The following is a 27,800-nucleotide window of genomic DNA, read 5'->3' as shown; positions in this document are numbered from 1 at the left end:
CATGTGGTTGATTGATGGATTTTTATCTGGAAATTGACTGCACAATTTTGGCCTGGACAAAATATTTTGTGCATATAAGGATGGATTTGAAATGATCTTTTGAGTTCAGTTTTGCTGTATTGCTTATACAAGAAGCTCACTGATGTCGCCTGCTCCACTCTCACGTACTGCTTCTCCTAGTACCATGCCCTTCTGACTTAGGGAAGCAGCAAGAAATGTCAAGTTTCACGTTGTTAGGAAAACTATTATTTATCAGGAAATCTCCATTTAATTTTCCACAACTGATAAAACTTTATCCCTCCTGACATTCCATGTAACGTATTAATTGAAAGTATCACTTGGGGGCAACATTTGCATCATTGCTGAATATATGTGGCATACTGTTTGCAAAATAGTTTCAATCAATCTTGTAATCCAACCCACAGAGAGGAGTGGCAGTTCCTAGCAAAGGAGCGTCTTACCATCTCCAATTTTTCACGCTTTAAAAAAAGCTTTCCAATAAACCACACAGCATGTGTTGTGTGTCTGTTGCTAGAGCTGTGCCAGAGCATCTACTCTTTTCTGCTTTGGATAAAGTTATAACCAACCAAATGGAGGGTTCTCTGCATTTATAGTTTAGACCTTCTGTTCATTTGACCACAGCAGTCACTATGCATTTAGAATCTCTGAATTTTCCATGTCATTCATGGGTTATCACAGGGTTGCCCCTGAGAGGCTCATTTGACAACAGGAAACCAAGCCTTTAGTGTCATTGGCCCAGTATTGTGGAATACTCTGCTAAGAGAGATTCAGCAAGCACCTTCTATTTCAACCTCTAAACACCTGCATTAATGTTTGATGTTTTATCATGTTTTTTATATTCTGTTGGGAGCCAACCAGAGTGGCTGGGGAAACTCAGCCAGATGGGCGATGTATAAATAATAAATTGTTATTATTAATATTATTATGAAAACATTTTTATTCTGCTAAGTCTATGCAGGAATTAAGAACACATCTTTCCACAATACTTAACTGATGTTTGATTTCAATTCTGATTTCATTTTTTCATGTGGTTTTTACGGTATGATTTTATGCAATATTGTAAACCGCTTTTATATTTTTCTGTGAAATAGTGGTATACATTTTTTTTAATAAATAAATAAAATATCCCCACTTTTCTGATAACTGAGGGGCACTATTTTCTGAAATAGAAATGGGAAACCTAGGGCACACTTTACTCTTACAGCTGAAAACATTCACATTTAGAGTGCCTCCTTGGCCCAGGACATTTTGCTGCCTGAGGCAAAGGACAGGATGACACTCCTACATACTGTGTTCAGAAGCTGGCATTTAAATCTTACTTTAATACACTGCCAGTGTCTTCTGCTGCAACTGAGGACAGCAGGCTAGTTTAGGGGTATGAAAGGCAAGTTGTGGGGCACACACAGCTGTGTCCTCCAACACCTTGCCACTGCCCCTCCCCACAGCATCTGCTGCCTGAGGCAAGCACAACATTGCGTCTAATGGTTGAGCCAGCCCTGCCTCAAAGGAGACTACCCTTTTCTGTTTCTGCATGTCGGTATTCTGGTTGTCCCTGTTAATTAGAAGATGCACAGCAGACGGTCTCTTTTGAGGTGAGGTAATGCCTCAGAAGAGCTACGTATGCTCCCATCATACTTGGCAGAGAGATGGAATTACCCTCAAACAGATGAGCAAAGCCTGAGCAGTACATCGTGCAGATACACTGGTGAGGAGAGGGCAAGGCACCCTCTGTGGGAGCAGTACTATTGGGTCACACAAGATATTTTTGTGTGTGGCAGACTAGCATATTCCTCACATTATGGGGATTTTGGGGCCTGTTTGGTGTGCTAAGCACATCAAAGGCACAAGTCTCTTTGCTTAACATCTCACGATAACTATATGCAGTGCTTTTCCCCTGGGGGTACGCACACCCCTAAACATTTTGTGAATTTAAGTTTGGCCTCATTGAGGGGCGGTATTTCAATATGAGTAAGAAAATGAGGGTACCCCTAAACATTTTTTTTAGAAAAAGAGCACTGACTATAGGAAACAAAAATGTGCTCTCTTTCACTCTCACACACTTTAAATATATCCCTGAATGAATCAAAGAGCAGGATTTTAGATTTTGCTGAAGCACAACTTCCTGAAAACTTTTGTCTCATCCCCAATTGACATCTGAAACAATATCCCTGCTATTTTAGCTCACCCCCGCCCAACATTAAGCTTCAGTCAGCTGCTTTATTACAATGCTATTTATGTCCCTTTCCCAGGCTAGAGGCCTTGACTCACCTGTTACCTGAATGGTGAGAGCTATGCCCTTCAGATGATAACTACTGTTCCCTGCATTAAGAGCCTGAATTTATCTGATTAGGCATGAGTAGGAGTCATGGTGAAGTCAGGACACTCAGTGGATCATTTGGGAGGAAAACCCCTTTCACTGCAAGCCATTTCCTTTCTATGGTACTCCTGCTAAGCATTCATTCACTCATCACTGGCTATATTTATACCCAACTAATGACTCGCAATGCACTTTACCATAAAAAACAAACAAACCAATTTGCAATTAAAATTATTCATGGCATGGAGAACGTGGATAGAGAAACCCCCTCCCTCCCAACACTAGAACTCATGGGCATCCAATGAAGCGGAATATCAGAAGATTCCAGACAGATAAAGGAAAGTTCTCCATCGTGAGAACTTTCCATTGTTTAACAATGGAATTTGTACTCACAGGAAACAGTGGTGGCCATATACCTAGATGGAGTTAAAGGAGGATTAGACAAATTCATGGTGGAGAGAGCTTTTGAAGGCTACTAGTCATGATGGCTATGCTCTGCCTCCACAGTTGGAGGCAGTAATGTTTCTGAATACCATTTGCTGGAAACCACAGGAGGGGAGAGTGCTCTTGTACTCAGGGTCATGCTTGTGGTTTTTCCTCAGGCATCTACTTGGCCACCGTGTTTTTAATTATGCCATTTGTGTAATTTATGAGAATTGCTTCAATGTTTTTCTTAAATGTGGGCTATATCTTTACAATTACTTTCTTGCTTTTAAAAAAAAATAAAGTGCCCTGTGAATGTTTTCGGTGAAGGGACAGTTCAAAAATGGCTAAATAATCAAACGAAGAAATAAATACGTTCCACTGCTGCGAATACTATGGGTTCTTTTGATTCCCTGAGATGAAGTGGCAGGGAGTATAGAAGAGAAGAAATGGAGCAGAAAGGGGGACAAATTTCACATCGCTCTTCACTGGTGAAAGAAAATAGCCAGACATGCAAATGGGATTGACATCTGACCAGGAAAGAAAGAAAGAAAGAAAGAAAGAAAGAAAGAAAGAAAGAAAGAAAGAAATGGTCTGTTAAAAAACAACAGCAAAGCTTTCAGGCCAGGAAGGTAAATAAGTGGCTAATTTTTGAATAGCTGAATATATTATGTGTAGAGGCAACTTTTCTGTTGTGGCACAGAGCTAAGCCTACCTAAGGCAGCCCTGAGCTGGATGTCATGAAAGGGCAGAAGATAGTTATTTAATATATTATTGTTGTCTTTGTGCTGCCAGGGTGATGGAGTGATGCATGTGGAATTTACTGGTTCAGACTTGGCTAGGCTCTGGTGCTCTGTGCCTTGACTGGAGGGGATGGAGTGCCATTTACTCCTCCTCAGGCAGCAAAGAGTCTTAGGCTGGCTATAATACAGACCCACCACAGACAACTGGGTGCTGACTCGGGAGAAGAGAGAAATCTGATTCATTTACAAGTGAAAGGCAAACATAACTAATTTGCACATTCCAAAACAATAAGAGAACTGAAATACATACATCCTTCAAAACTGGCATCTCTCTGAATTTTGAAGTGCAGGTTCCCAGCCAACTAATGGGTACCAAAATAAGATAAAATGTGCCTATATGTGGAAATGGTGAACAAAAATGTTGCTGAATTTCCATAAGGACTAAAAATAAAATCACAAACTGATGTGGAAATGTGGAAGACTGGAAAAATGAGAAACTCACATTGACGGATTCACCTACCCTTAAGGTTGACCCCAGTTGCAGCTCCCTCTGAACTCTGCCCCCGTTCAGTTACCAACATAGTTTTGATTTCAAGAGTTAATAGCTTTATATGCAAGGGAGTTTACTCCACAAGTCCTAAAGATGACTATTGGAGGAAATATGACTCACAACATCTCTCAAATGGTTCCCTAGGCTGCTTGTAGCGAGGTGCAGTGACATGCCATATTCAGATTGAAAAATCACGTCCTCACCCTCGGTAAACACAAGCCGAGTAATCATAAGGGGAAAGAAGCAGGGGGCGGGGGGGGGGGGGGAGCAAGAAAGTAAGCAAGCAAACTGAAGAGCGTTTTTAGTTTACATATATGAGTCACAGTACAATGGCTTCAAAATCATGGGATCATAGAGTTGGACCCAGAGGTTTCTGTAGTTGAAGTTGAACCCTCTGCAATGCAGGAATATGCAGGTGGCCTGTATGGCGATCAAACCTACGACCTTGGCAGGAAGTGGCAGCTTGTCTTCTACTGATTTAAAAGTCAGAAGGGCATTTGCTAGTTTGCTGAGAGAAATATTAGGGTGTTTTGTCTCTCTCTCTGTGTGTGTGTGTGTGTGTAACTGTTCTGCAGCAGGTTATCGACAGTTCAAAAATATTCCTCAGAAGCTATGGTGTGTGGAATGACAGGCTGTGCACTACTTACATTTTATGTTATATGCATGCTTAATTTGTCCACATCAGTTCTGAAGAAAAGGAAGTCATGGTGCCCCAATCCAAATCAGAAGCCTGTACCAATTTACTTCCCTTTACCCCATACACACTACTATGCACCCTCAACAATAAAGAGGAGCAACCATAGGAGAGCAAAGAACTGTAGGTGGGTGTTTGTGGGTCAGCATGGAAGTGTTGTTGATGTTTGTTAATGAACTATGTTGTATATCATCTTGAGCTCCTTTGGGAGGAAGGGAGCTAGATAGATATAATAAATAAATAAATAAATACATTAAGAGAGGCAAGAGGCATCCATTACCTGCCAGTTATTCTCTTCCCAGATCCCAGTTGGGTTCTCTGGATGGGAGGGAGCTTATAATGTCAACTCCTGACAATTTGCCCTAAAATGTGAATATGACATTCTTCAATTGCACAAATAAGGAGAAACAGGGCAGTGGGTGACCAGGGTCAGGGATGAGAAAATAATGACTGTTTGAACGTATTTATCATATGATGTGCAGTGTAATAAGATACATGCTTACTCAAAATAAGTCCTATTGAGTAAGCCTCCCTAGAGTGGCAATGTAATTCACAGGATTTCAGGACTAGGGAGTGGCTCCTTAAAGTTCATCATTCAGCAACACTCCTTAAGCATGACAAGAGCTGAAAGCCACCAGCACTTTTGGTTGGATTCAGATTTAATCAAGTAGCACATATTAGTGCATGAGTTGTGGGTAGCTAGATCACTGGGCAGGAGATTACAAGGCTTGGTAAAGACAAAGAGGGGAGGAATTATTGAATGTTATCAGTGTATAGCAAATCTGCCAGCGCAAAGTGTAGACTCACTAAACCACAGGCAGACATGTGCTTGTCATGTGCAGTCCCAAGGACTACTTCACTGACCTGTGGGTGCTGTTAGTTCCACCTAACCCTTCTGGGGCCATTTGTGCCCACATATGAAAGGCATGGGGCTCACTCATAAAGGGTAGAGAGGAAAATGACTCTCCTGCCTGTGAGAATACTGTGTTCCAGTGTTTCTTTCTATTGTATTATTATTATTTTCTTAATGTGTACATACACCTGAGAATGACAATATATGAATTTCAAGCTAGTAAAGAACTTAAGCAATTGAATCATGTATTTTAAAACATTTATATCCTGCCTTTCAACTCTAAAAAAATAAAAAATATATATATTTCACATATATTTGCATGTGTGAAACAGTCATCATACAGAAATCTCAGTAACTACCACATAAATGATAGATTTTTAAAGGATTTACTCTATTGTGGTAAATGGCAGGTTTTCATACAAGAACTGTTTCATGGGAAAATGAGGAGATTAAATCGCCATGCATGGGCTTACAGTAAAAGAAAAGGATTTGCCGACAGTATAACTTCTCCAAGTGGCAGAAAGACTCATATTTAGCAGCAGTTTAGGGTACAGGTGGTGAATCTCAGGCTTTCAGGCCAAATTTGGCCCACAAGGCCATTTCTGTCAAGCCATGTATGCCCACCCCACACCTGATGGTCATACGTGGGGAGCAGGGAGAGGTGCACAATCAGGAGTCTTAAAGTGCTGATGGAGAGTAGAACAAAAGTCTACTAGATCAGCTGTGCTTGTGAGTTCTCCATGGTTAAATTGCTCATGCAACTGATGCCTGCAAAAACCAGGCTTTGGCTCCCACAGCACATCAGTTAATTTTGGAACATCAAAGTGCCCTATCTGCTGATGTCATTCCCCCCTCCCTTTCTGCTGATGTTATTGTGACGCCAGGTGATTGACAGGTGGCCAGCATGATTAGATTAAATAAAAAGTTCCTCACTCCTGGTGTAGAGCTTGGGGAGTTTGCCCTTATAATTATAGTTGCTCTAGTCTTTTCCAGTGATCTGATGCACTGTTTCTTTTGGCCACCCAACACACTGCTGCATCCTGGACACCTGGGACACTGAAGCACTGCTGGATGAACGGCAGAGAAGAGTCCTTCTTATGCTGTTTTAGAAAACAGCTTGATATACAGGTTGTGTTTATATAAAGTGCTGCCATCTCCTGGTAACATAACTATTTGGCAGGCAAAAATATTACACTGTGGCCTTTGAAGTTTTAGAAATTCAAACTTTGGATTTTACAGACATGACTTACACAATCTTGTGATGTTCAAGCACCTTTTATACATTATGCTTGACGAAGACTTCACGACCTTGGAATGGCTTTTCAAACATTGCTAAAGGAAGTAATGGAGACAAGAATGGTGAATCCAATTCTAAAAGAAAGAAGGGTACAAATAAACTCTCTCCTGCGGGCTTTCATTTTTTATTTTTTGTTAGTGAAAGAATCCTAAAAATTGGAAAGGGTTTAAGAAATAATATATTATCTTCATTATACAATGTGTAAATGTCAGGATAGACTCTTTAGGTTTGCACAGTGACTAAAATAATGGGGTGAAGGGAGAAATTAGTTCTTGAGCCTTGATTATTTGGTTATATAGATAGCATGAGTGCTGAATTTCTGTACAGACACACATTAACATATCGCATCATGAGTACTTCCTACACCAACCTCTCCTTCCCCATCCCCACCTTGCCTCAGTGTGTCCCTGTCCCAGCTACACCCCTCAATGGGATCCTCTTTCTCCTCCCCTTTGTGCTGTCATGACAATCATGACAACCAGTAACTGTATATTACAACCCCCCCTAAACCATGCATTGTCCTGGGGGGGGGGGGTGTTTCCTGACACACTCAGGGCCAAATTTTGGGTGTGTGTGAAGAGGTCATATGTGGGGAGGAGAGGGAGGAAGCCCCAGGCTTCTGCTGACTCTTGGATTACAATATGTGAAGGGAGGTAGGAAGAGGACCAATTCCCTTTGGGTCTTGCTGTCCCCACAGTGCCAAACGATGGCTATTGTGTCCTGTAGCACATCCCTACAGCATCTGAAAAGAACTATTTTCTTCAAGGGTGATGTCCAAACCGGTACCAATGACCAGGAATCAGCACTGGTAACCACATTCATGTAGGGTGACAATAATACTATAACTCACCAAGACTGATCCCCTGTTTTTGCAAGTCCCAGTTTTAAAAGGAAAGTCCTTGATGTGCTGTCAGTGAAGTTATTTATTCTCTCTCTCATCACAGCAAAGCATTACATTATATGCTGGGGTTGTCTATCATGAAGAAACTATGACGGATCTTTTATTTTCAACCTCTTATTTCATTTTCAGCTACTCCACCACTACAGGTGCTGGTTTCTTTGCTTTGTAAAGCTTCCAGTTATAAACAACAGCATATTAACTCAATATCTTTTCCTCTTGTATGATGCAAAATGTTGCTGTTTTTAAAGTTCTTTGGTTTGCTCTTTGGACAAATATGCTCAAGCACATGGCTAGGTAGGTCACCTGGGTGTTTATGACACATCTCTTAATGCAATGGAAAGCACAGACAATATTATCTTTGTCTGGCATGTTCTTTGTGCTACTTTGTGTGCTCCAGGCAATGTGACGAACATTCCTGAAGCTGGTAGGTCTAGCCAGGGGATTTCCTAGGTTTCGTTTATTGTTGTCTTTAAAAAAATTCCTCAGGTAGCTGAAATCATTCTTGCCTTAATAGCTGCCTTCCCCTACTTACCCAAAGATCAAGTACAAATTAATAGCTTGACAAAAAGGGCCTTTGCCATACCAGAATGTAACAACGTTGTGTTTTGCATTGTTTGGTACTTAAAATAATGCTATTTGGCTGCCCCCTTTTTGGCTGCTGTTTTTTCTCAATTACTGAGAATTAGCTGCACTAAAAAAAAAAGTGGAAAACTGGTTGTTATAAGAAAAAGTGCATGACTGATTATTTCTCTCTGAGGCCGAAGGAAGAGATATAAGACTCGATGGGAAATACTGGTCAGCTGCTGGAAAGTAGCTGACAGCGTAGTAGTTCACTGCTCCCAAAAATGAGAGCTGCAGCAAGTACACAAACACAAACACAGAGTGGAACAAAGTAAAAAAATCCCTTCCAGTAGCACCTTAGAGACCAACTAAGTTTGTTATTGGTATGAGCTTTTGTGTGCATGCACACTTCTTCAGATACATGCACACAAAAGCTCATACCAATAACAAACTTAGTTGGTCTCTAAGGTGCTACTGGAAGGAATTTGTTTATTTTGTTTCGACTACAGCAGACCAACACGGCTACCTACCTGTAAACAGAGCGGAAGTATCCAGTGCGGTAGCAGGAAAGTGGCTATAATAGGTGTATTGTTTGCATGTTCAGGGTGCCCAATGGAAGCCTCTGGAAAAGCTTCCATGTGGCTTTCAAAAGAGAATCGGATAAATTCAGGGAGTTTAGCTGCACTAAAAAATTAAATTCAGGGAGTGGTGTTCTATCTTCACTGTTGACGGCAGTATGCATCAGTATACTAGTTGCTGGGAATCACAAGTTGGGGATTTCCATAAATATCTGTGTCACCTTGCTGGCTGATTTTTTTTCTGCTGCTGCTTTCTTTGGCAACTCTGCTCCTCCCTGCGCACCTTCCTGTCCTAGCTAGCTGTTCCTTTCCTCCTCAGCCCCTGAGCAGAGTACATACCCTCAAAAGAAGCCCATTTCAAAAGGACTCACTTCTGCATTGCTACAGGTATGAAAAAGGGAGGAGGTAGATTGCTGTTTGCTGCCACCCCTCACCTGCTGCCACCATACCCTCAAACATTTCTCCAATTTAAATAAGGATGTTCCAAGGAAAACATTCCGGGATCAAATCAGAAACTGGGACGGCTTCTGTAAATCCATGACTGTCCCTGGAAAATAGGGACACTTGGAGGATCTGCTGCCTGCAGCATGTGCCCCTCTTTTACCACCTCCACCCCCCTGATCTGGCCTGGGTAGATGCCATATGGAATGCTGCCTATTGTCCCTGGCACAGAGAAGCTTTTTAAGTGAATTCCTCTGTGACACCAACATTGTACAAATTGACTTTGTGGAATTCATAAGGGATAAAGTGGAGACATGCAAAGGATGGCATGGGGTAGAGGCTGGTGGGTGGGACTGGAAGGAGAGAGGAGCTCAAAAGATGGGTCAGTGCCATAAGTATGAAATATTTTAGTTTGATCATTTCTGGCACCTGATGTTCTGGTCTAGTGCACTTCCAGTTTAGTCAATGGAATGCAATTCAGCCCAAACCACTATGTGGGTGAACAGTTACAACCCACAACAGCTGCAGTTTCTTCAAGAACAAAAACCTTTGACCGATTAATTCTTTCCCAGGTTTCTGACTCAGCAAGGCACAAAAAGCTAAAGCCTTTATCCACCTGTTTCCTATGTAAAAGAGATCAGGAATTTTATCATTGGAACTTTCTGCAAGTCTGAAGATAAATCTGTTTTTGGTGTTCATTTGTTTTTAAAGCAATAATAGGCTCAATCACCAAAATGATAACAATCTGAATAAAGAACTTGAAGTCTTGACTGACTTACAGTACATGGTTGCATTTTTGTGGCCAGGCTTCTGTCTCAAGATATATGCCTTTATAATGATCACTAAGACTGCTAATTTATACACACAAAGAAGGATAATGACTTTGGATTTTATAATAACCTCAGTCCAGTATATCTGAAGGAGCGTCTCCACCCCCTTCGTTCTGCCCGGACACTAAGGTCCAGCACCGAGGGCCTTCTGGCGATTCCCTCACTGTGAGAAGCCAAGTTACAGGGAACCAGGCAGAGGGCCTTCTCGGTAGTGGCGCCCTCCCTGTGGAACGCCCTCCCACCGATGTCAAAGAGAACAACAACTACCAGACTTTTAGAAGACATCTGAAGACAGCCCTGTTTACGGAAGCTTTTAATGTTTGATGTATTACAGTGTTTGATGTATTACATTTTAATATTTTGTTGGAATCCGTCCAGAGTGGCTGGGGAAACCCAGCCAGATGGGTGGGGTATAAATAATAAATTATTATTATTATTATTATTATTATTATTATTATTATTATCATCATAACATGGGACAAGTTTTAAACAGAAGAGGTATCAACAGAAAAAAATAACTAGTGAAAAGCTATGGTACAAATATGGTCCTTTTTCAACTTGATTATTGTTTTCAACAAATATTGAAATTGTTTTCAACAATTATTGTTTAATTGTTCAACATTTCTCCTGAAAGTATTTAAGGCACTTCTGGTTAATGATTAGCTGATACTATACAGAAAATCAATACAAAACCAGCACACTGTTGTTGTTTTTAACATAAGACATAGAATAAAGGCAACCAGTTGAGTCAATCATAACTTTTGGTTTAACATTTCACAAATAATATGATGCAATGGTTTGGGATATTGTTGCTGCCCTGGACTCATACAATTAAATTGCATGCAACTCATTTGTTTGCATTTATAATCTAAAATATATAGAATCTGATAAAACCCCAGGTGCTTTCTGGCTCCCATTGCTTCCTTTTCTACCTCACAGCATTCTTAGTGTGGCTCATGCCACTTCACTGCCACAACCATACTCCCCATTGGACTCGGCCAACTCTGTCACTTCCACCTGGATAATCCAGTTTCTCATTTCCTGCCAACTTGACCATGATTACCTAGGAGAAGACAGGGAGATAAGGCTGCAGAGCTGCACTGGAACTGCTCAGGTCCCAAGCTGCAGTTTGGTCACTCCTGGGAATGTTGAAGGTATTTTAAAAAACCTTAAGTTGCATTAACATGTTCAGTGCATATGTGAAGACCACTTGAGTACCCACCCTCTGTCAGCTGATATTCTTTCTTTGGGAAGCAGCATACTTCCAGGCATCAAGATATTTCATAGTTTTTAACCTTTGTTTCTTTTTCACCCTCAAAGAAAGAAATCAATCATTTCTGTGTCATTTACAGAGGGGTGGGGCAACAGGCGGTATTGCAGATGCCGTTGTCTGTTCATTTGGCTGATTTTCCAGCATCCTTAACTTTCACTCCAGAATACACCTGAAATTCTTGGGTGGTGCTGCAGTGGTAGAGGACATGCCTGGATGTCTCGGGGTGGCTGGCTGTGGTTGCTAGTAGCCATAAAGCAGGGGTGGAGAGCTCCCCCTGCTGCTAATAAGTCCCACCAGGCCTTTCCATTTGGACCATGAGGCCATTTTGGCCAAGCCATGCCCACCAAAATATACACCTGATGTCATATATTACATACCAGTAATTCTGCTGAATTCCCATGGTGCGACTGGCAAGACCTGACAGAGCAGCTCACACTGCCCCCAAATTCTGAAGATGTTGATGCCAAGATACTCATTACTTTTGCAAAGTAAAAATGGAAATACCTCTTGGGGAAGTTTTTTTCCCTCTTCTACACACACATCAGCAAAATTTCATTACTTAGGCACTTCAGTGATCTGGCACCATGTGCCAAATTCATGGACTGCCAGGTTGCAGGCATTTTGAATGCCGTCAGCACTAGAAGGCAGTCTGGGTTATGCTGTCTTGCTTCTTACACTGATTTCCTACGTCAACATAGCTGCTGAATCATTCCTACTTAACAACATTCTGTCTGTTATAAAAAGAGTCAGTCAACTAGAGTTAATGTTCAGCCTGATTAATAGGAAATAAATGTCTGAATAGCCAACATAGATAAAATATAATGAGTTCTCCTTTTATTTATGTTCAAGAAAGAATATTAGACATCTGAGTCAGTTTCTATGGAAGACAAATGTGATTTTTGTACTTTTGTTTGCATAGAAAAGGTTCAGACATGAGATCATTTTATAAATACATAAATGACTGTCATGATGTCAATGTATTGCAGAAAGTTTTTTTTTAAGTGTGTTTTAAGCACCAATATACTTTATACATAGCATAAAAACAACAGCCACTTAAAAACTGCTTCAGAGGGCTGGAGGACCATCCAGAACTGTGTGGAAAGGGTTGCAGGGAAAACCAGGGAAAACCAGTTCCCCTTCTCTAATGTCTGCAGATGCTTCCGCTTGATCAAAAGCTGTTCTGAAAATGAATTTCACTGGATTTCAACCTCTGCATTGGATTGCGACTAGTACATACCACTTACAATGCAATACGTAATTTTTCTAAGGCTTTATCCACACAATTCCACAGAGTATACATGAGCAGCATTTTTGCTCCTTTGTGTTCCTGTCATCATCTCATAAAATACCATATCAAATCTCCATGGAGTAAGAAACAGGCCAGAGGAAAGATACCTTGCTGTGATGCTTTATCAGTTCACATCTTCTGTCTTAGGTGAAACTGATAAGCCTTGTTCTATATGCCTGGAAGACTTTTGTATCAAGAAGGGGGGAAAGATAATCCAAATATCAAATAAAAGTGGAAAGGAAAAGATCTAGGAAGTGATTGGGTATGGGGAGAGGCAATGTTGTTACTATTTGCTGCTTCTAAAGACTATGGGAAGGACGATAGGATATGCTCAATGCATCCTTGAATAACAGTTAACAGCTAAGGCACAGAGGGTTGTTTGGCTATACAGAAGAAGCTATGTAACTCGTCACTACCTGTTATGGGCCTAAATACCTTCCACTCATACTTGGGCAAGCCAACCGGCACAGCGGCAGTGGATGGATGGAATTCTATGCATCTAATATGTGTTCTAATACTGCTTGGGATATGCTCCCACTTCCTGGCCAGCATCTGCTGGAGGAACAGCTTCCAATAAATTGCTCCATCTATATGAAACGATATGAAATCATGGAAAATTCTAATTTCCTAACTTTTTCATGCATGCATAGCTCATTTAAATGGAACGGGGATGAAGTTGAGGTATGGCTGCCATTCGTAGGTTGGCCAAAATATAGTTTGACAGACAGGAAATAATTCAAGTACCAATGGAATCTGATAGGTATCCTGGATAAATAACCTGCCATATGTTTTCTAGTTAACAGGTAATTTCCACTGGACATGTTTGGTGCTGCCTTTAATTATTTTCTAAGGTCGGTTGGGGAACCTCAAGCTCACCAGCTGTTGGTGGACTATAACCCTCCTACTGCCACCTGTGGCTGATGGGAGCTGGAGTCCAACCATATCTGGGAGGCAGCAGGTTCACCACCTCTGGCTATAATGCTTGCCAAGCTATAATACAACTGACAGTCTGTTAAACATTACTAACTCTTATCTATATCAACATACATTTATTTTATATGATGGGTTTCCCAAAGAGATAACAAAAGGTGACACAACTGCTAGGAGATCTACATGCAAATGAATAAATATATATTAGTGTGTTTGGAGGAGTGCCCTCTAGTGTATCATAGGGCAATAAATTCAACTTTAACTCCATTTTTTGTAGCAGTAAAATGTTCTGACTTTACATGGTTGGCATTCCACATCCCAAACTTATCATGCTGTCTAGAAATTTGGGGATACCGGTATTTTTTCCTGATATATTAGACATAAGAAGGGAGTGCCATAACGGCTCCTTCCTCTTGTATTAAAGACAAATGATCTCTTCTGCACCCTGTTCCCTATTCTCCAACATAGGAAACAGTTGGAGGAAAGTTAGTGCATAGAAAAAACAAATACATCATTGAGGTGGGAAAATGCTTGAGCATCTGTTAAGTTTTCTAAAGTTATGAACCTTTGAATATTGGATGTTACGCTTGGGCAGTTTATGCAGATGTGCATCCTATGACTATCCCCAGGCTACTCCATCAACATCTCTGAGTGCAGTGCAATGCTAGGGGTTCCTTCATCTCTGTTTTCACAGATGTGCTCACACACATTAATATTCACTCTCAGGTCCCTGTGTCTATTGGACCTTCCCTTACGCCATCTGTAGGGGCATAGTTATTGTTCAGAACAGCATGCAGGCCAGATCTGACAATGTTATTTATGTGTTCAAAAGGCTGCCATGTGCTCTTTGTACCTCTTAGTTCAGGGCCCAGGGAGGCTGGGGAAAGGGGTGAACATATTTGTAATAGCCATGGCAGCTGATCGAGGTAGCAAAGAGGAATTCTTTTTGGGAGGTGGGGAGCTTTAGGAATATAGGAAGCTGTCTTATACAAAGTCAGATAATTTGTTCATCTATCCCAGTATTTTCCACATTGTCTGGCAGTGACTGTCCTGAGTTTCGGATAGGGGACATTCCCATTCATATCTGGAGATGTCGGGCATTGAACCTGGGATTTTCTGCAAGCAAAGCAGATGCTCTACCTCTGAGCCTTTCCTGTGGCAAGCGTTAAGAACCCTGTTTTGGACATGTTTCATATAAAATTGCACTCACCCCCCCCAAGCTACTGAGGAGTGGGAAAACAAAGCAAAAAAATGAATGACCAGGGAAATGCAACAAAGAAGCAAAGGCAAACAAAGAAATGCAAAGCAGTTTAAAAACAGAAAAAGAAGAGAAGAAACAAAACAAGTTTAAAAGGTCTGATTGTGCTTGCCCAGCAACTTGAGTACTTTGATGGTAATGCAAAAACAGAGGCCAACATGCATAACCTATGTCATGGTGGTGAATGCTGGGCTGAAATTCACTTGTTGCCAAAAGTCATGGTGTGCAGGCCCATGAGGCAGCAGGGTACACTTGCTCCAGGCCTCAGAGGCTAAGCTGGGCAGGGGGCCTTGCCAGGGGCCTCTGCCAGGGGCCTGCTGGACTTACGCTGTTGAGTTTATAACTTTATTCTAACGATATTCATGCCACGGGCCTCAGACAAGCTCTGCACGGTCTTGATGGGGTAGGTGGGTGACAATGGGTACATCAGCCTGAACCCTATTTATTCTCTCTCTTTTTAGTCATCAGAAGCCATTGCTAAGTGCAGTTGCCTCAGTCTAGATCAAGCTGACCTAAGGTGAAGCCTGTAACATGATGAAGCATTAAAGAGATGCTTCTGCATGGATGTTAAGCTATGGGTGTGACCACACACAGCTTATTATAGGGAATGCCAGGCGAACAGCGGAATGCCAGGCAAAGCAAAGTTTTTGAGCTGTTCTGAAACAGTGGGGCTAGGCATGACAGTAAACATTCTACTTGTGTGATTCTAGTGGTGTTTCTGAGACAAAATGGTTGCTCAACTTGATTTTAGGCTTTGTTTCAGCCATTGATTTATTTTCATAAAATTTATATACCGCTTGATTGTAAAAAACAAAAAAGCAAAGCAGTTTGCAAAAAGAATAAAACAATAAAGTTATTAATAAAAACAAAGCTTTTTTAAAAATGAAACCAGCAATAAACTAAAGGCACACCTTCATCCTGTATATCTGGGAAGGCTTTTTAATGCTATAACTTAGCTCTGGAACATGGGAAGAAATAAAATTGAAGAGTGTGACGCTGATCCCATTTTTCATGTATGACTAACCACAGCCAACACCCACATATCTAGGACTCAGAACTTTCCAGGTTCAGGGATGGTTTCCTGGCATTAGAGATCCTCCTGGCACCTCTTATTTTAGAAATGAAGCACTGCTTGGCATGTGATGCCATTAATTGAAATTGAAATCTGACAAGGGCTCAAGCGTCTCCAGGAAAAATGCTTTTGGCACTTTCACTTAATGACTCATGCTGTGTGTATGAGATTATATTCATGTCATGATAGCATGCCATGATATTTAGGTTGTACAAATGTCAGTGGGGTTGTAGGTATAGTATAATTAAACAGAAAGGACTGGCTGGTACATATACGATCAATCACAAGGCAAAATCCAGGCAGGATGGAACAGTTAAACACATACTTATATCTCCCCCTTATCAAGCAACTCACTATTGGCTGGAATATACCCTCAGAAGAAAATCAAAGTTAAGCCCACTGAAGCCCATTTATTTTAATGGAAGAAGTAAGAGGGTGCTTAAATCTCTCCTGTGAAAATGGCTTAAAAGCCTTTGGCCTTCATGTTTGTTCATCAGCGATTTGGGCTGGTCCTCTGGAGCTACTGGGGCACAGCCCTCCAACTGAAAATGCCAAGCATTTTTAAAAAAATACCCTCAAAATCTAAACACAACTGTTTTCCTGTCCCATACACATATTATATGATGAAACCAGTGCTTCTATATCAGTCTGCTAGGAGGATTGTAGGACAAAAGAGTTAATATGTAATCAGTTTATTTGGCCTGCCCAGATAGTTTAGCTTGCAGTTATCTTCTATAATCCTCAGATTAAATGGTTTGATAAACTGGAGCAGCAAAAATAATAAATACAGCAGCATTGAAGTTAGGCACATTTCTACTTCCAAGACACATTTCTACTTCCAAGCCAAATAGTTTCAAAGGAGCCTCCCTTCCCATTATCTGTGGAATGGAACTCACAATCTCATTGCTATCTCAAATACAAGGTAGTTTGCAAAGTGCAGGATTCCCTCATATCTTTAAGTTCTCTCTTGAGACACAGTGAAGCAGGAGCACATACTGAACACACCAAATTGTGTTTGTGGGCTTTTACCTAAGGCAAATTCTAATCTGTGGAAGCTGAAATGGTAGTGGAAGTATCTTCAAGAAAGTAGTATATGTCACTGTGTCTCAGTTTAAGCATTTCTTGTCAGTGCAGCCCACTCCTAAAAATCTTTGCTTGGAAGTACATACATCCAGTGGGACTTTCCCTTTATAGAAAATTATGTACAACACATTAACCAAGAGAGAAGGAAGAAAAAGAAGAAAGAGGACAACATAATATGCACAAGAGTTTTCCCCAGTTATAACAAACCAGAATTATGGGACTGTTATGTACTGAGTTGAATAGGATCCAAACTGCAGCAGTCTGATTGGTCCTAGAACAATAGGATTCAGAATGCAGCGGTCTGATTGGTCCTAGAACAATGCAGCAGTATGATTGGTTGGCAGGAACCACCCAATCATGCTCCAGATAGAAGTGAATCCACAACCTGATTGGCTTACAGTAGAATTCCGGAATTAGCCAATCATGTGCAGCCCATTGTGTAAATAATGTATATAAAGCAGATGCTTTGAGGGGACTTTCATTCATTCCTCCTCACCACTATGAGCTGAATAAAGAGCATGAAATCACTTTGCGACTCTGAGTATATTTCAGGGACTATATTATCAAATCCGTATGGGGCATGGCATTGCAAATCATGTCCATCCCATCCATTTGCCATGCCATCCCACAGTGTTTTTCCATAAAAGTCCATTTGTTAATGGCGATGGCCAATAGAGTACATAAGAAAATATTGCCAAGTTTTATGGAATTTGTTTTTGGGTTTTGTAAAGTCCGGTGCAGAGACACTGGGCTGATCACACACTGAAGTGGAGTACTATTTCTAGATAAGAGTCTGGTCTCATGAGACAATGCTTATGTTTTTCAATACATAAATCTAGAGCCATTTCATCTTAGTGTGCAATACAAAATGACAAGTGAGTATGCTCAAGAATGCTTATGAAATACAGAGATGTACTCTCTCTTTTTATAGTATATTTTAATTTTTTTAAAAAGGGGTATCTTAGTGCCTTCCTTGTATAAAGTATCCAAAAAGCCAGTGGACAAACAAGCATTCAGAGGCAATGAAAGCTGTCCTGACTGAGCCTCAACACCCTGCTGTGAGAAGCATCTCAGTATTACGCAAATGTAAGCAGTACACAAACAAGGGGGTGATTTTCCTTTCCTAATATTGCTCCTTTCTGGGCACATGATTGCCTACTGCTTTCAGTTCTATACACGGGCCTCATAGATCCTAATGCAACGCTGAAGGGTAATATTCTAACGAGTCTACAAAATAGTTCACTTTGGTATAGCAGTGGTGGGGAACCTTTGGCTCTTCAGATGTCATTTCAATTCCCATCAGCCCTGGCCAGCATGGTCAATGGTCAGGGGTGGTGGGAGTTGGAGTCCATCAACATATGGAGGGCCAAAGTTTCCCCTTCATGATTGTATAGCTTTGTATAGTCTTCCAAGCATATTGTGTAAGTTTAAGGATTTCTGACATACGTCGTAATTGGGGTGGGGAAAAATAACAGGTAATTATTTTCAAAATGGGAAAACCTAAATTATATACAAACATTTCCCTTTTCTACTTAGAGGCTTATATGGGGCAATTTGAATCAGAGAGAGAAAAGCCAGAACCAAAATATTCAACTCCCCAGGTGGAAGTCAGAAAACTAGGCAGTTCTATTCATATTGCCTAGTAAACGCTATCAAAGTTGGCTGGATTTCATAAGTGTCATTCAAAGTACAGGCCAAAATATTTTAGTCCAGCTGTTGTCAGATGCTGAATCTGACCAGTGTCATGGATCCTATAGGCCTCAAATACATCCATATCACAAGCTGAAAGTTCACATACCAAGTAGATTATTCTTATTTGGTTATTTAGATTTATATCACACTCTGTATAAAAAGATCAGGGTAGCGAGACCAGTTCCTTATCATATATATTATCAAAACCACCTTAGTGAGATAATTTGCGTAGTGTTGTGTGTGTGTGTGTGTGTGTGTGTGTGTGTGTGAATGAAGTGCTACTTCAATGTGTGTGGAAGCAGCAGCAGAGGTAACGTTTTGAAAGCACTAGACTGAAAGCACTTTATCATGAGTAAATGTGTAACATGCTATGTAGATAACCACATGTAGCGAGTGGACATGTGTATGCATAAAAAAGGAAATGTGATCTCATTACACATTATGATCTACATGTTAAAATCTTAAGCATTTTAACCTAAGGTTACCAGATTTTTTTCAATGAAGCCGGGGACACTTTTCAACTTCCTACTAAGTAGGTGGATTTTGTCAGGGGACTTGATTTGTAAATCCAGGGACTGTCTCTGGGAAACGGGGACGTCTGGTAACCTTATCTTAATCATGCATGAAGGCTTCCTTGCTGCCTGCATTTGTGCGGCACACTTGAATTTATTTCCAGGGACAGAGCAAGCCAGAACCAGCAACTTAGCAGGCAAGGCTAGGGAGACATCCCTGCTCTCACATTGATTTAATGTGTGACTCCTGCTTCTGAGTTATTCAAGCCCCTTCACCACGGCAAGGCAGTGATCCATGAAGGGGTCGGAGAAGCTATGAGCTATGCTGTGCAGGGCCACCCAAGATGGACAGGTCATATTGGAGAGTTTTGACCAAACGTGATCCACCTGGAGCAGGAACTGGCAAGCCACTCCAGTATCTCTGCCAAGAAAACTCCATGGACAAAGACAAAAGGCATATAAAAGTTATGATGCTGGAAGATGAGCCCATCAGGTCGGAAGGCGTCCAACATGCTACTGAGGAAGAGCGGAGGACAAGTACAAGTAGATTCAGAGCTGATGAAGCGGCTGGGCCAAAGCCGAAAGGACGCTCAGTTGCGGATATGCCTGGAAGCAAAAGGAAAGTCCAATGCTGTAAAGAAAAATATTGCATAGGAACCTGGAATGTAAGAACCATGAACCTTGGTAAGTTGGATGTGGTCAAAAATGAGATGGCAAGAATAAATATTGACATCCTGGGCATCAGTGAACTAAAATGGACGGGAATGGGAGAATTCAGTTCGGATGACCATCATATCTACTACTGTGGGCAAGTATCCCGTAAAAGAAATTGAGTGGCCCTCATAGTCAACAAAAGAGTGGCAAAAGCTGTATTGGGATGCAATCTCAAAAATGATAGAATGATCTCGATATGAATCCAAGGCAGACCTTTTAACATCACAGTAATCCAAGTTTATGCACCAACCACTGGTGCTGAAGAAACTGAAATTGACCAGTTCTATGAAGACTTACAACACCTTATAGAATTGACACTAAAGAAGGATGTTCTTCTCATTATAGGGGATTGGAATGCTAAAGTAGGGAGTCAAGAGATAAAAGGAACAACTGGCAAGTTTGGCCTTGGAGTTCAAAACGAAGTAGGGCAAAGGCTAATAGAGTTCTGCCAAGAGAACAAACTGGTCATCACAAACACTCTTTTCCAACAACACAAGAGATGACTCTACACAAGGACATCACCAGATGGGCAGCATCGAAATCAGATTGATTATATTCTCTGCAGACAAAGATGGAGAAGCTCTATACAGTCAGCAAAAACAAGACCTGGAGCGGACTGTGGCTCAGATCATCAGCTTATTATAGCAAAATTCAAGCTTAAACTGAAGAAAGTAGGAAAAACCACTGGGCCGGTAAGATACAATCTAAGTCAAATCCCTTATGAATACACAGTGGAAGTGAGGAACAGGTTTAAGGATTTAGATTTGGTGGACAGAGTGCCTGAAGAACTATGGATGGAGGCTTGCAACATTATACAGGAGGCAGCAACGAAAACCATCCCAATGAAAAGGAAATGCAAGAAAGCAAAGTGGCTGTCCAACGAGGCCTTACAAATAGCGGAGGAGAGAAGGCAAGCAAAATGCGAGGGAGATAGTGAAAGATACAGGAAATTGAATGCAGATTTCCAAAAAATAGCAAGGAGAGACAAGAAGGCCTTCTTAAACGAGCAATGCAAAGAAATAGAGGAAAACAACAGAATGGGAAGAACCAGAGATCTGTTCAAGAAAATTGGAGATATGAAAGGGACATTTCGTGCAAAGACTACCATAATAAAGGACAAAAGTGATAAGGACCTAACAGAAGCAGAAGACATCAAGAAGAGGTGGCAAGAATACACAGAGGAATTATACCAGAAATATATGGATGGCTCGTACACCCCAGGTAGTGTGGTTGCTGACCTTGAGCCAGACATCCTGGAGAGTGAAGTCAAATGGGCCTTAGAAAGTACTGCAAATAACAAGGCCAGTGGAAGTGATGGTATTCCAGCTGAACTACTTAAAATTTTAAAAGATGATGCTGTTAAGGTGCTATACTCAATATGCCAACAAGTTTGGAAAACTCAGCAGTGGCCAGAGGATTGGAGAAGATCAGTCTACATCCCAGTCCCAAAGAAGGGCAGTGCCAAAGAATGCTCCAACTATCGCACAATTGCACTCATTTCACACGCTAGCAAGGTTATGCTTAAAATTCTACAAGGAAGGCTCAAGCAGTATATGGACCGAGAACTCCCAGAAGTGCAAGCTGGATTTCGAAGAGGCAGAGGAACCAGAGACCAAATTGCAAACATGCGCTGGATTATGGAGAAAGCTAGAGAGTTCCAGAAAGACATCTACTTTTGCTTCATTGACTATGCAAAAGCCTTTGACTGTGTCGACCACAGCAAACTATGGCAAGTTCTTAAAGAAATGGGAGTGCCTGATCACCTCATCTGTCTCCTGAGAAATCTCTATGTGGGACAAGAAGCTACAGTTAGAACTGGATATGGAACAACTGATTGGTTCAAAATTGGGAAAGGAGTACGGCAAGGCTGTATATTGTCTCCCTGCTTATTTAACTTATATGCAGAATTCATCATGCAAAAGGCTGGGCTGGATGAATCCCAAGCCAGAATTAAGATTGCCGGAAGAAATATCAACAACCTCAGATATGCAGATGACACAACCTTGATGGCAGAAAGTGAGGAAGAATTAAAGAACCTTTTAATGAGGGTGAAAGAGGAGAGCGCAAAATATGGTCTGAAGCTCAACATCAAAAAAACGAAGATCATGGCCACTGGGCCCATCACCTCCTGGCAAATAGAAGGGGAAGAAATGGAGGCAGTGAGAGATTTTACTTTCTTGGGCTCCATGATCACTGCAGATGGTGACAGCAGTCACGAAATTAAAAGACGCCTGCTCCTTGGGAGAAAGGCGATGGCAAACCTAGACAGCATCTTAAAAAGCAGAGACATCACCTTGCCAATAAAGGTCCGCATATTTAAAGCCATGGTTTTCCCAGGAGTGATGTATGGAAGTGAGAGCTGGACCAAAAAGAAGGCTGATCGCCGAAGAATTGATGCTATTGAATTATGGTGCTGGAGGAGACTCTTGAGAGTCCCATGGACTGCAAGAAGATCAAACGCATCCATTCTTAAGGAAATTAGCCCTGAGTGCTCACTGGAAGGACAGATCGTGAAGCTGAGGCTCCAATACTTTGGCCACCTCATGAGAAGAGAAGACTCCCTGGAAAAGACCCTGATGTTGGGAAAGATTGAGGGCACAAGGAGAAGGGGACGACAGAGGACGAGATGGTTCGACAGTGTTCTCGAAGCTACAAACATGAGTCTGACCAAACTGCGAGAGACAGTGGAAGACAGAAGTGCCTGGTGTGCTCTGGTCCATGGGGTCACGAAGAGTCGGACACGGCTAAACGACTAAACAACAACAACAAGCTGCTTCTGAAGGGTTTGCGTGTGTGTGTATGGTGTAGGTACATATGTATGGAGTTTAGAATGTTTATTGGTATGGTTAGATTGTGTCAGTGATGCAGAAGATGAACTAGGTTGGTTGAGGAAACTTCCCAACCTCATTTGCTGGGAACAGTGATTTTAAACAAGACCATATTGTAAGAAGAGTACTGCTTGAGCTCTTTGTTATGTAAGGCTAACTAAAATGTTTACTAAAGGTTTGTCAGGCACCATAATTTTCAACTTGTTTATTGGATCTGAATACGTCAGTGTAAGCATTTTGTTTTGATGAATTGTAAGTTAGTGCTGAGTGCTCCAAAGGTGCAGGTTAAAAGGAAAAGGAAAATATTGAGTGGGACTGAATCTGTTGAGAATTTGAGTGTTGTTTTAAGATACTTTTCAAGCAATAAATTATTGGTTTGAATGTAGTTGGTTTGAATGTAGCTTTATAATGGTGAAATCTAGAGAAAGTTAGGTACACTGAAATCTGAGAATGAAGTGTTTTAACTATGTGCATAATTTGCACTGAATTTTATAGGACTTAGGTGCATTTAAGATGTTTTAGGATTGTACTCAAATTTCCCCTGACATTTCATTAATCAAAACAAAATAATTTGATTACATCAATCTTGGAGAAACAAATCAAATGATTTATCAGAGTCAAAGTTCTGTTTTTTTGATAGAGGAAAAACAACAAAATATTGAGTTACATTAATGACTAACACCTTTTAAAGGTATAAGCCTTTTTTTTGACTAGAGTATGCTTCACCAGGTACACAGAATCTGATGAAGCAGATTCTAGCTCACAAAATGTATGCCATAATAAATTTGTTAGTCTTTAAGGTGCCACAAAACAGAATGGAATTATAGACTCAAGACACCACCACTTTGGTATTTTAAACTTTCAAACACCCTACTCTCTGATTTAAAAAGCATACCACTATCCAAGACCAGGAGCAGCTGAAGAAAACCATTCACAGAAGCCAAATGCAGTTCTACATATACCAGACTGTAACATTCTTGGGAAACTGGCATTAAAAGCACACATGAAGAAAACCATATTAACAGTGACTTTTGTTTCACCAAAATATATGAGCCAAGTTCCCTTTCATTTCAGTTATGCCAAGAATGTGCTCTGGACTAAAATAAACCAAAAAAGGGATTATTTATAAATACATTGATGGATTCAGCCCCAGTGACCCCGGAGGGGAGGGGGATCAACAGGACAAGAATGGATCTAGGCATCTGTACTGTGAGTTTATTAGCCATGCATTTATCAAAGGACTTACCTTTCAAGGTGGGCAGGTCTTTCATTTTGGAAAGTGCCGAATTACATTAGCTGGGTCCATTATCAATCGTTTTCAGCAGACATATCATTTATCCTTGGCCTAGGAATGAACAGGTTCCCAGCATTCTCATATCAGCATTCTAGAAGTAAAGAGAAAGGCCCCATTTAATTTTCTTCCTGCCGGCTAGAAGGAAAATGTTTTATAAAGCACATTAAATGAAAAATAAAAATAAATAAAGGAGACTACCGCAAAGAGCAGGGAGTAGGGAACGACAGAATGCCTGGTTGATTTACAAGTGCTTGTGTGAGAAAAGGTTAAAATTAGATTGACGAGCAAATGTGTTTGCAGACTGCTGGCTGACAAATGGCAGAGCTATGCCAATGTATTACTTATGCAAGAGATGTAGCGGAAGTATGCAGGAGGATCATATCGGTGCATTAGTCAAATGCATACAAACCCACTGTAAACATAGAATGTTTGGGCGGGCACAACAGACGTCTATTGGGGATGTATTCTGTTGGGTTTTATTTAACAGCAATGAGTAACTAGATGAGTTGAACTGGACAGAAAGATTACTCATGTTTTGTGGACAAGTGAAGAAGGATGGCTTTGTTATCCTATCAATGGCAAAATTCTCCTTGGATGAATTTCCCAGCAGCTTGCAGATAAACCACTTCCACTGAACCGCTGATTAATAGTCCTTAGAGAATCCCAGGTTAAAGGGACACAGAACACATATAGACTGACCAGGGTCTGGCATATTCCATGTGTTTGTGCTTTCAGCGTGTACACACACACACACACACACACACACACACACACACACACACTACAACAACATAAGAACAAACACAGAATATTCTGTGTGCTATTTTACTAAATAGAATCTGTAGGTCTACTTGCAGTTCAATCTGTTTGCATGATCAAGGCTACCTGCTATCACTATTTCACACCAGGAAAGTGTCCTGAATATAGAAATGGCACAATCTTTGCCCTGAAGGAGTAAGAATGTAAGAGCCCACTTCTTAGTTATGTGCCAAAGAAAATCAGAAGAGCCTTGCTTGTTCAGGCTGAAGGCCCATCTAGTCCACCATCATTTTCTCATGGTGGCTAACCAGTTGCCTATGGGAAGCCCATTAACTGGACATGAACACAATAGCGCAACAGCACTCCTACCGTTTCTCTTCAGCAACTAGTATTTAGAGGCATATTGCTTCTGACAGTAGAGATATAGTAAGGCCATTGATAGCCTTATCTTCTATGAATTTTTAAAGTCACCCAAGGTGGTGGCCATCACTACAGCTTGCAGGAACAAATTCCATAGTTTAAAAATGTGCTGCTTAATGCATAGGTTATGGTGTGCTTATAAAGCAGAAGGGCTGATCAAACAACCATGTTAATCATCTCCTTGAAGAGAAGGAGAGTTGGAACCCCCCCCCAAAGAACATTAAACTGCCTTAGTTACTCACCACTGCGGAATCAATGCCATTATTCCTGGTAATGTCCTGAACACCAAGCAATTCTCCTGTCCCACATTCTGCACTCTGCTGGTATAAATGGCTGACATTATCCTTCTATGTAGGTGAAAGTACTATTGCTTTCCATGACACTGTGCTGTGGCACCATTCACAAACACTCTTGACACAGCAGATATAAATCGAGGAGCTGGGTTATGCAATAAGACCCATTGATTTACAGTGCTTCGTTTTTGAAGTGTTGTGACTCACAACTGCCAAACTAAGTCATATTTCAACAATGAATGCATAATACCCCCCCTCTCTCTCTCTCACACACACCAGCTACCATGCCTTCTCTTGATCAGGAGTGTGATGTGTTGGGTTTAATCTTTCCTAAGGTGCCACAATCCTGCCAAAAAATAAAGCCTGAAGCTGCTAGTCCCACTTGGGAAGAAAAGGACAGTGAATTCTTCTTTGTTCAATGCATTAAAATATAGCTGTCCTGGAATGCAAAATCCAAGCCAGAAGATATGAATTATTATATTTTTTGGCTAGGGCTGATGGTAGTGGCAGCCCAAAACGTCTGGATAGGGAAGGTTGGCATAAGCACCAGTGACCAGATAATCACCAGATACATCACATACCCCCTTTTTGGGGAGGATGCTGGAGAGCGATGTGGTGGGGCAGCTGCAAGCATTCTTACACAGATGATGTTGGAATTAAACTTTAGTTCCCAATTTCAGAGCTATATGGAAGAGAGCCTGGGTCGTTTGACCCTTGAATTATTTCCCTTTCCCCTCCTGTAAGAACTATGCAAGACACTCTCTTTTAAAGTTTAAATAACATATAACTTTTGCTTAGTGTACATGCACTTGCAGATTAAAATATATACAATGCAGATAGGTGTTACTTATGTTGCTAATACATTTTACATAAACTGTATCTAAGATAAATACGGATTAACTCTGAGGCGGACAGCAGCATAACATAGGGCTGCAATATTTTAAGAAGTGAAAATCCAGATACAAAAGTTGTTGAGCTTTTAATCTTTTTTAAAAATAAGTTTTTAAACTATTCCCCCCCCCAACACTTCAAAAATGGGCTGCCATACGCCCAGGTTTTCCCGGATGTCTTTAGCCAGTTTTTGAAAATTCCTCTCAGACGCCATTTTTGGCGGATGAATCCTGGCTATGTCTGGGAAATTCTGAACGTATGGCAGCCCTAGCATAACAGAACATACTGGCTGCTCTAACTGTTAATAACTGCCATAACTGTACCAACTGAAATAACTGCCTCAGTTGTATGACATCACAGAGTTCTATAGCCCTCGTGAGCATTAACTTAGCACTTTGGATACTTTCATACCACAGATTATATAGATCCATACCAATCAGGGTGCAGTCCTGGCAATGGGGCTGAGTTGGTCTTGGTTACCTTGATGGATGACCTTTGCAGAGAGCAGGACAAGTGGAACCTGGCCTTCCTCCTGATTCTTGATCTCTCCTGCTTTTGTTTCCACTGACCATGGCCTTTTCCTGGACCTGCTCTGGGCAATAGGAATTGTGTTACAGTAGTTCCAGTTCTACCTCTGGGACCGAATTCAGAGAGCAGCATTAGGAGAGTGCTTTTGGCCTCACTGGCAGCTACGTTATGGTGTGCCACGAGGCACTATCTTATCTCTAGCGCTATTTACTATCTACATGAAGCTGTTGGAGGCAGTCATTAGGAATGCTGGGGCAAGGTGCCATCAGTATGCTGAATCAGAGGCTGCGGATAAAAAATTGTCTGAGAACTTGGTCCGTTGGGCTGCACTCACCTTGAAGGAGAAAGTTTGCAGTTGGGTGCACTTCTGGGTCCACCTTTCATCACTGGTGGCCCAGATAGCCTCAGTAGCTAGCAGTGCATTTAGCAGCTTTAATTTATATGACAGCTGGACTGGGAAAGACTGGCCACGATAGCCAATGCATTAGTTAATTCAAGACTGCATTCCTGCAGGGCACTCCCACGTGGGGCTTCCCTTGTGCTTGATCCAGAAGCTGCAGTTGGTGCAGCATGATTGCAGAAGGTGTGTGACCTTATATAACACCTGTGCTTAGACCTGATTGCTTATTTGCTACTGGACCAAGTTAAAGGTGTTACGATTAGCATATGAAACCCTTAACAACTTAGGACCAGTTTACCTGCAAGATCACCTTACCTCACATGTGCTCTTTTGACCACTTCAATCGGTGGAATTTG

General features: G+C 41.2%; 1 protein-coding gene across 6 annotated transcripts in view; it reads right to left on the bottom strand.

Moving 5' to 3' along the window:
• The window catches only part of ITGB6 (integrin subunit beta 6), a 69,076-nt gene extending 41,599 nt beyond the window's left edge, over positions 1–27,477 (bottom strand). For 2 of the 6 annotated variants that reach the window (XM_083578943.1, XM_083578946.1), the window contains exons 1-2: positions 26,950–27,477; positions 24,106–24,244 (exon numbers count right to left, since the gene is read on the bottom strand). The gene's annotated coding sequence lies outside the window, so the exon portion shown is untranslated. Of the gene's footprint in view, positions 1–24,105; positions 24,245–24,351; positions 24,594–25,574; positions 25,934–26,190; positions 26,384–26,949 lie in introns of those variants that run through there. The other 4 variants (XM_083578945.1, XM_083578944.1, XM_083578942.1 and 1 more) reach the window with 4 other exon arrangements.
• Positions 27,478–27,800: the final 323 nt, after the last annotated feature.

The sequence above is a fragment of the Podarcis filfolensis genome, assembly GCF_964270895.1.
Source record: "Podarcis filfolensis genome assembly, chromosome: 1".
NCBI lineage: Eukaryota > Metazoa > Chordata > Lepidosauria > Squamata > Lacertidae > Podarcis > Podarcis filfolensis.
The sequence above is the reverse complement of the archived record's forward strand: the minus strand, read 5'-3'. Positions and strand labels throughout refer to the sequence as shown.